We start from the raw sequence: 10,191 nt of genomic DNA, 5'->3' as shown, positions 1-10,191 counted from the left end.
CCACACCTTCCCACACTTTCCCTCCCCACACCTTCCCTTCCCAAACCTTCCCAAACCTTCCCAAACCTTACCTTCCCAAACCTTCCCAAACCTTCCCAAACCTTCACTTCTCAAACCTTCCCAAATCTTCCCTTCCCAAACCTTCCCTTCCCTTTCTTTTCTCTTACTTCCTCTCTCAGCCTTTTGTTTTCTCTCTTGTCACAGAACTGTGGATGGTGCTAATGAACTTAATACTCATTTTACCAATGTCAAGTTGGTAAAAAGTACTTCCCAGTATGGAGAAGAGAACAGAAAAACACAAACAAATTGGATATGTTTGACAAGTTATCAAATCAAATTTAAGTGAAAAGATATGCATAAGTTAAGTTCAGAAACATCTTTGAAGATAAATCTTATGCATAACATTTCTAGACATAACATCACATTCAACTTACAGAGGCTGCATTACTCATGTGCATAAAATAGTAACCTTTGTGAATGGTCTAAACAAATTTTGCTCTTCAAGAAGCATATGACTCCTGATTCCAGCAGGAGGGAATTGAAAGGTAAGAAACTTAATTTCAGTATTTCCTTCAAAAGAAAATCTCAGTTTTAAAAAGAAGGCCAAAGGCTGAACAGCCTTTGAGATTTTGAGTTTCAGTCAGAGAGCTCTGCTGATGTTGCATTATTTTTCAATAAAACTAAGGTGAAGAAATAGGCTACTCTTAGTATTATTTGGAATTTAAAATCATCCACTTAGTATATGATAAGATGCAAATAAAAAATAGACTTTAATGATACACATTAGGCACAACCAAAAGCTGTAATGACATAGCCAAAACTCAGAAAAAATTGCCTATTAAATATGAATAATGTTTTGTATTTGATTATGTATTCACATATTATTTGTTTTTACAGATGTCACCTGGCATTTTCCCATACCTTTATCCCCTCTCTCTCTAACTTCCAAGCTACCTTCTCAGTCCAATGTCTTCCTCACAAGCGGTCCTTTAATTTGACTCCATTTTCACTCAGTTACGAAATCCTCTGTCAATTCACTGTTCACAGTAACAATCTCAGAATTTTTATTTGGGCTTAGACACCCTTAAACTGTCCTGATATCTCTTCTACCCATGAAGATCTCCATCTGATTTATTTGTGTGCCTTTTCTGTACTGGTTTTACTGGCTATGCCCTTTGCCAGGCTCCCTACCTCAGAGGGTAAAGGCTTCCTGCTTGCTTCCTAAAACCCACCCCAGTTCACTATTCAGTGGGATAGGTGTGCATGTGTGTGTGGACTAACTCCCTGCAGGTTTGGGACTGACTCTCTGGAGAGCAGCTTTGTTAAGGATCTGGGCGGAAGTAGCCTAAACATGAACCAACAGTTCATGTGCCCTGGTAGTTATGAAACCTAATGGTGTTTTGGGCTCTTTAACAAAATGAAAGGTTGGACCCTTCCAGCCAGGGTTCTTCTGTGGTTCTGTATTAATTGTGTTAGTGGTATTTTGAGGCAACAATTATTCTCCTATACTTGGCCAGATCCAGATATAGTGTTTGATGCACGCAAGACAAAAATAAGTATAATCCAGGGGCTACAGCACATTTCCTGTAAAGAATGTCTTTAGCAGTTGGGTTTCGTTCAGTCTGAAGAGGTTACTGCAGGGGGACCTCAGAGCCACTTATGAATAGGCTACTAAGATGGCAGAGATAAGTCTATCACTGAGGTGCATGGAAAGAGATCAAGAGATAATAGGCTTAACCAGAATGGCAGAGATTCTGAGTCTATATAAGGAAAAACTTTTTAAGTGTGAGGAAAATAAAGCACTAGGGTAGGTTGCCCAGAGACGCTGTGGAATCTGCCTCTGGAGGTTTTCAAGACCTGACAATCTGGCTTGTGAATTCAGTGTTGACCTTGTTCTTAGCAGAAGGTTGGACTAGACATGTCCTGAAGACCCTTTCAAACCTACATGAGTCTGTGATACGATGAAACCTCTGTTGAAAATGTTTTCCCAAAAGTTCCTTACTTGTCCGAGTTAGAATGGGTTTGGATTTATATCAACATTATGAGTTCTTTTAAAATTTCAAGCCTTTGCTCTCAGGCACAGAAGACTTGGAGCACTTCAAAGGAAAGACTGCCAGAATTTTTTCAGTGTATACAAAACAAGATTATCTCCCTGGAATCATTGTTGGATACTACTGAGTAGATTTGTCTGAAGTGTTTGAAGAAAGTAAAATGAAGTCCGAGGCAAAATGAACGTAATAAAAAAGTCTGATTCTCAGACTCTTGGTGGTCTACCACTAGTGCTACCAAAGTTGCTGCTAATCCTTCACAACCACAGTGAAAGCTCAGCTCCCCATACCACCAGCTAGACATCACATGTAGATAACCAGGCAATTTGCCAGACATTAGTCCTTTTTGAATGGGAAGTCTTGGTTTGGCAAATAAAGAGGTAAACCAGAATATAGCCTATTTTATCATCTGTTCTTATTGGTTTTAAGTGGTTTTGCATGGGATTAATAATTTAATGTACTGACCAGTTGTAAAAATTATGCCTGGTATCAGCTGTAATCTTATAACTGTATTTCTCCTCTCTCTCCGTGTCCCTCACACATCTAAAAAATTTATTACTGACCAGCTGTAAGATTTTCCTCTGAGATTCCTATAGTATTTTCAAGTATGTGTGATTATCTAAGAGATGAGTGCTAACATCTAGAAAAGTTAATAAAAAATGAAAACAAGGCTACATCTATAAGTAAAGATAGAGGATAGCCAGCAACAGAAAGAGAAAATAGGGTGCATTTTGTCATTTTTTATGACGCATAAGGTGAAAGATAGAGCAATGTTGATTAGGCTTGGAAGCTGGGGGTTTCTTATAGAAAAATGCCTAATTAAAAAAATGAATTGCAGAATAAATTAAACTGCAACCTGATGGGAAGTATCTAGAAAATGAAATAAACAAAGAAAAGAAAAGCTGAAATATAACACCTTCAAAAAGTATTTTCCTGAATGAAATCAGCATAGAAGAGAAAGGGAAAACAGAAAGATACTTGCCTGCATGTGTTTGAATGGTTATCAGAGACAAGAGTGTTGATTAAACTCATAAATGGTGTTATATTTGGAAGGTCCTTTGGGAGTTAAGAAACTGTATGTACTCTAAGCCTTACAGCTGATGTCAATAGTTTCAGTCCATATTTTCTGAAGAAGCCAAGGAAAAGCCAATCAGTTTGTAAGGTGTTCAGAATGGGCAGAATTACAGCAGAAAACCCAACTAGAGCTACAGATTTATGTGCAGCAATTTTCAGGTCTGTAATAGGCAATGGACTTCCTTGTATTAGAAGGGGCAAGTGAAAAACACCTTTAAAGTCCTGAAAACAGGAGTGAAAATTTGTAAAATTACTTTCAGAAAATCTGCCAGATTTTTCCTAACTTCAGGGATGCCACACTGCTTCTGCTGTAAGTATTCACCTGAAAAGCACAAAGACTCCATCAGACAACTCTATGTTCCTTGTGACTTTAGTTCATTTATACAAGTGAGGTGTGTGATGGCCTCTTATTGAATATTGGTTTGAAATTTAACTCAGTAGGGTTCTCCTTATCCATACCAATGCCTTGCACATTTCTGACTCACCTCACTTGAGTTTGAAGGGTTGTTTCAGGGTAGTAGCTTCCACAGTCCTTCCTCACTAGACATTTCCAGGTGGATATTGACATTAGTTCTTGTAGTCCAGGAATTTAGGGGCAGACATAAGTGATGGCATGCTTTGCCCTGAGTGAATACTGTGCATGTAACTGTCCGCAGCACTGCAGTCACTAGCCAGACCACCGTTTCCTGAGGCCTAGATAAAAATATTTCCTTCACCACAATGACCCTAGGGGAATGAAAAAAAAAATCAAAACCAAAACAAAACTGAACTTTCCATACAGACCTTTTATTTTAAACAGCCAATGTTATATTTCTGCCAAACTTAGAAGGTGTTTTTGATTATGTAGCTTTCAACTACCATGGAATTAATATAGAAAAACTTGTGTTCTTCAGGGAGCCCTGTCATACATCTGCAAAATAAGGTTCTTTTTATGTACCTACACATTAACATTGACATCCACTCCCTCATTTAATTAACAACATTTGAATGTTGTTTTCTTTCATGTAGTAATTGTATTTTTTTCCTAAAATGATCTCTCTTTTTGTAGAGAGATACAATTGGAAAATGTCAAGATTTGTCCAGAAAAAAAACAATAAGGGGTTCCTTTTTGCCTCATGGTTTTTGAATCTGGCCTTTCCTAGACTGTTTTGAGAAAAAATCTGATGTGGGAAATGAACCTCTAGATTTTGACATGAGGGGAGAACTTTCTAAATTTTTTTTCTTTCTCTCGGTAAGTGCAAAGCTAACATGCTGGGTCTGGAAACTTTCATGTCTTTAGGACCCTGGTAGCAACTATAAATAGTTGTGGTTGTTAATGTAGGTACACATGCTGGAGAATCTAGAACACGTATTACATGTTTACGAAGAAGTTCAATTCCAAAGAAGGAGCAGCTAAAACTGCATTAGTAATGCTTCACTTTAACAAGCAGATAAAGGATATATCGTGGAGGAATGCAATCCAGTGTTCACTACCTACTTGAATTTCTTTAATAAAGCCAGCGACCTCATGAATATTAAAATGAGTCCTGGGTTATGTGTCCTCATGTAAGGTATTCCTCTTGTATCTGATAAATAGTGTCTCTGCAGTTATTAAAAAGAAGAAAAGAGAGGAAAGTAAGGTTAGATCACAGGGGAAAGGTCAACCTGTTGGGAGGGTTCTTAGTACTCTTTGTTCAGTACTTTATCTAAAGAAGGAGGAGATAATGTGTAAATAGTTTGTGTTTTTTAAATTAGAATTTAAGTGTATGAAAGGGAATCCTTCCATTTATGAAACATATATGTGTGTACAGTAAGAGAACATTGTAGTGAGTTTTGTGGTTTTTTACTTAATTGAAAAATTTCTTCAAATTAAATACTTTTACAGATAGGTGATAATTATTCTCTTATGATAAGCCTAGTCTTTTCTAGTAATTTGTCTGGTGATTAAAATATGTATATAATTATCATAGTAAGAGAGTAGACGAACTTTGCAGCTGGAACAAAAATAAACTTTTTGAGTAGCTCTGGGATAAGATATCTGGACATTTCTCCAAAAATCCCTAATAAAAAAAATAATTTATTCTGAACATTTTTTTATTGAATTAGTGAAATTATTTAATTAATAACCTTATTTTTGTGTGAGGTTTCCTAGAAGTGGAAATTTCTAAAGTTCAATCATAAACAATTTTGAATATCCTTTCCAAGAAATTCGGAAAACTAATAGGAAGAAAAGACTTGTAACAGACATTTTTAACTACCTGTTAAAATGAAGAAATTCTTCCAAATGAAGAAATAAAAGTTCTGAACGGTTGTATGAGCAATATCAAAAAGCATGTTATGCTGAAGGTTTATTTCCAGCTCAAATTCTGGCACTTTTCTTAGCATATATTACCTTTCTTTGTCTCTCTCATCAGTCCCCACAGTCATTTGCCTTGAAAAGAAGACATTTTGCACTGTTTCCAGAAGAAAAGTATTTTTGATCAATTAGGTCAGAAACAGCTTCTGTATTTTTGAAACAAGACCTGTGAAAAAAAATTAAAAGCATCTTACAGGTAGTAGTTTATCCCCTTTAATACCTCCATTAATATTAAATAAATCCTGTAAATATGGTGTCTTGGTTTTGGAAAATATATTAATTGGGTGTGTGTCAGGAATAAAATCCAGGAACTCACTTTTAATATTTCCTAAATCAAAAGCTTCTTGTTCTTAACAGCTAGCCCATTTAGATTTTCCTTCCAATTGCCCCTTCCAAAAATCAGCTCCTTCAGCTGACTGCTGCACTCCAGTGCTGTCTGTATAGGTTACAAGCAGTGAAATACATTACAGCCATCCTCGTTTATACTTGTCCTGGTGTCAATGTTACTTCCATAGATGGCTGAAAAAATACACAATTTTTCTTAATGCTCAGAGCCAAATTTACTACCAAGCAGCTCTGTAAACTGCAATGAAGTGCTGAGGTTTTTTTGGGAGTCTGACCCAAAGTACCTTTCAAAAGCAAAAGAAGACTCTGAACATGAGTCTTTTTCTGATTTCATATATTTCAATGTAAATCACACACATATATTTGAAAATAATTATATAAATGCATGCAAAGTTGGTTAATTTTATTAAGGATTTTTATTATCAACTCTTAGGTCCTTTGGTTAGTAGTCTATGTTTTGGACATTGCTAGGCAATATTTACTGATAAAGTAGGAATCATGTAACACTAGAAGACAAATCTCTTAAAAGCCCACAACTTCAAATAAGTTTTCTTAAATGTACTCCTATGGACAGACCCATTACAATCAATGAAATTACTCATGTGCATAAATTTAAGCATATGCAAAAGTACTTGAAGACAGGAGATTTAGCTCTTAATTATTTTAGGTCACTGAAGGAAATGGAGGCCACCGTGTCTCCCAGAACAGGTGACAAATCTGCTTAGAAAGGTAATATGGAAGTGGCATAAGGAAACGATGTATAAAGCAGTCTCATCCAGGAATACATAAGCACACTGAAGCTGCCATAAAGGATACAGCTGGGGAATGGCTGATCTAGGTAATTATATCACAAAATCGCTAGAGGAGACATCCCATACAAATTTTAGAAAATACAGATTAGGGACTCAGGTAGCTGCTGGATGCATAATTCACTCCAAATAATTTGTTAGACAAATCTCATCTCCTTTTTCTATTTGTGAATTGTACAAGAGCGGTTTATGATTTTCTTAGATTTATTATTCAGAATTATTCCCTGAATGAAGGTGTATCATTTATGAACACTTCACCGTGAGTGTTTGATATTCAAAATTTGGCATTCAATATTGTTATGTCAGTTAGTCGGCGCAGAACACATCACATGTTGTGTTTCTCTGAGTGGAAGTAACTCAAAGTCAGGTTTTCTATTGTAAACCATCATATTTCAGAATTCAAAAATCATTTTCTACTCCCATTTTTCAGTAATCACAAGGCATCTCACAAACATTCTGGCTAAAGGCACATTTGTTCAAAATTAAAACATTATTTTCATGGAATTATTTTGTCCTATTATGTCTCTATTTATGTCCTATAATGTCTCTACTACTCAACTATAACAAGAAGGTTTATCAAAAGATATACCATCATTTAAAACCCCAAAATAACAGGGATAATTTTGTCCAGCTGTATAATCCCCCAGCTGGGATATTGTGGAATGTCCCATGCCTTATTCATCAGTCTTAATGTGTTAAGAACAAAACTTCCAAAAGTGACATCAATAATGACTTAAACTTCTAACTGTCTAAAATCAGTCAGAGGAAGTGTTTGAGAATGAAAAGGCTCGTATACGTCTTTAGAGTATTTTCTCGTGTGCTCATAAAATAAGAGATTTCTATCTTTGTCCTGTTTCTGGAGAGCTATTTCCCATAACATGGAACAAAACTTTTTTGTAGTTCTGCTGCTGGAAAATTCATGATAAATAGAAGATTGTAAAAACATGGGTAAAAAAAAAGGGGGGTGGGGGAGGAAACATCTTGAAATAGCTCCTGGCTCCTATTTTTTTTTTGAGGAGGAATAAAATGGCTAAAGAATCAGAAGCGATATATATAGAGAAATCATAGTGCTCTTAACACTAGCAATATTTAGTAATTTCTTAGCCCTGGCTTGCAGTCAGTCATCCTAATCATCTGCTCAGAACCGAACTTCTTCTTCAGTGTAGTTGAACTATATCAACAGAAACAATTTTTTCAGGGAGAGTAAATGTACTGCTATGAACAGTTTGATGAAAGACTGAATCTTTGTGTTCCTGGAAAGTAAGTCTTCCTGTAACAAGCAGCTAATGTTTGAACATGTCAAAGCAAGCCTTTTAGAACAGGAGATAAGAGCGCTTGAATGATTATTGCAAAGTAGTAACTGGCCCAAAAGAAAATGTTGTGTACAGTAATTTATTCTGGGAGTTACATTTTCCTCAGACTTGAAAAGATCTTTACGGTGAGTCAGTACATTGGGTTTCACTCCCACTCTCATTTGGGAGAATTGGGTCTGAAATACCCACTGTACAAGGAAATATTTTATTCCTACAGGCAATGTTATTGGCATAGACAGTGATCAGATAATGGTCAGATCCTTATTAGGAATGGCTCATAACATAATGTCAATCTGAGGTGGGGTGTTTATTCATGGTTTTAATTTTAACTATGCTGTTAAATGCTACGCTGCAGAAGCTTTAATGTTTAAGCAACTATATTAATCTAAAAGTACTGTTATTGATAAAAATTTTTTCTTTTTGAATTGGGGAATAACACACCATCAGAAATCTTTTATTGCTGGCATAAGTTACAGCTGTGCTAGAGGGGATAGCTACACTAACCTAGTGTCACTGTCTCAGCATGTGGCCTGTTCAAAGTCATTGTTTACCCGGACTTTCTACCATATGGAGTTATCAACATTTTCTTACAGAAACCTCAGTGCTGCTTTGTACTTCCAGAATGACAATACAGCAAGAGAGACTTTGTTTTCTCTTTTTCTCCTTTGAAAAAGTAAAAAAAGAGAAGGAAATATGGGAAAAGAAAGTAAAAGAAAGAAGAAGGTAAAGAAAAATATAAAAGAAAGAGTTCTCTCTTCTCTTAGTAATCCTGTCCCATTAGAAATGTATATCATAAATTAACATGTATAAGTATATACATATATTAATATATTGTAAAATCTCATATTTTGGATATCTCACTCCTTGCTCTAAAATGCCTGAATCTGACCATGGTGGCAATTTCACCTCTGTGAAAAGGAGTAACTCTTTCTCTGAGAGGTACCCCATGATTGTCCTGTGGGCTGGACCAGCCTCTGCACCCAGCAATGCCTGGGCAGAAAACATGCTTCTTTAGCACATACGACATCCTGTAAGCCCCAACACACGGGGCTTTCTTAGGTGGTATTAATATGTAAGTAGGTGGTTAGGACCCTGCCAGGCATTTTTGGGCATGCTGCCGAAGGCCCTGGTGTGGGTTGTGTGCAGGCACAGTGTGCTCTTGTCTGGTCCTGGGAATGCATTTTGAGCAAGTGAGGTAGACAAACCTCTGGAAACCTGAGTAAGGCAAACTGTTCCAATTCATGTTAAAAGGGGAAAGCAAATGAATAAACATTATAAATATTTGTTAGTCCAGCAAAAGCAAAAAGCATTATTTCATGCACAATAAAGAGTAAGAGAAATAAAAGCTAAGTAAGAGTAAAGGGAAATTTTGAGCCCTCCTCTCCATCAAGAATACCGTAAAAACACCTATAAAGATTCAGATGTGTGTAGATAAATGAATGTACTTCAAGAGTCTTTGTGAGCATGTGCACAGAGCTCCTAACAAAATGATGCATGGTGAGAAAAATATCACTTTGATAAATCTGAATGTTTTCCCAAAATTTGACAAATGTTTCTCTATTAAAAATCTGATTTGAAGAATATTTCCTTGGTCCACTCTAGGGCTGTGAAGTCTTCCATATTTACTGCTGAAGAAAGAGAAGCCTCGAAAACTTGAGCTGCAGCTCCTCAAATCTGGGCTTCAGAAGAGTAATAATGTAGCAGTTCCAACACAAAATGGTCTCTCAAGGCTTTTATGCCAGCAAGACCTACAAAGTAACTGGGTGGGAGTTCAGTAGTGGCTGCATTCCCTTCTGTCTGCCTTCCATGTGTGTTGCAGATGCATGCATATTCTGGTTCTGGAACATCACCTATCCAGGTTTCTGAAATGGGATTTTGAAACTCCAGTTGGTGAAAGATTGCTGAATATTTGATTTTATAATTAAGATGAAAGGAGATACCACATCAAAATACTGTAAGAAAAAATTGTGTTTTGCATAATTATACTCTAGCCTCCTTGGTGTTTTCATAGATCATTGATTAACTACATACAAGGAAACCTTCCTTTTTCAAGGAAATAACATGTATATATATAATTTTTTAGTCCCCACAAACACAGTAGCAATAGTTGAGATGGTGTGGAGATAAGCTTCTGATAGGGCTTTGGTATTGCTGGTGGGAGTATTCAGTTACTGGAACAAGTCCATCCTACGGATAATATAGCAAAATTACTCCAATGGCTAACATTGGTGGGACTAGGACAATGATTCAGATAACATAAAGCCACA

At 36.3% G+C, this 10,191-nt stretch overlaps 1 long non-coding RNA gene across 1 annotated transcript in view; it reads right to left on the bottom strand.

Moving 5' to 3' along the window:
• Positions 1-3,612: 3,612 nt before the first annotated feature.
• Positions 3,613-10,191, bottom strand: part of LOC108498505 — a 31,610-nt gene continuing 25,031 nt past the window's right edge. The window contains exons 2-3 of the long non-coding RNA XR_001875189.1: positions 5,494-5,623; positions 3,613-3,848 (exon numbers count right to left, since the gene is read on the bottom strand). This is a non-coding gene — a long non-coding RNA (uncharacterized LOC108498505). The remainder of the gene's footprint in view (positions 3,849-5,493; positions 5,624-10,191) is intronic.

This window comes from Lepidothrix coronata, unplaced genomic scaffold (assembly GCF_001604755.1).
Source record: "Lepidothrix coronata isolate B3197 unplaced genomic scaffold, Lepidothrix_coronata-1.0 Scaffold60, whole genome shotgun sequence".
Taxonomy (NCBI): Eukaryota; Metazoa; Chordata; class Aves; order Passeriformes; family Pipridae; genus Lepidothrix; species Lepidothrix coronata.
Note: the sequence above shows the minus strand (reverse complement) of the source record. Positions and strands in the feature narration are given on the sequence as shown.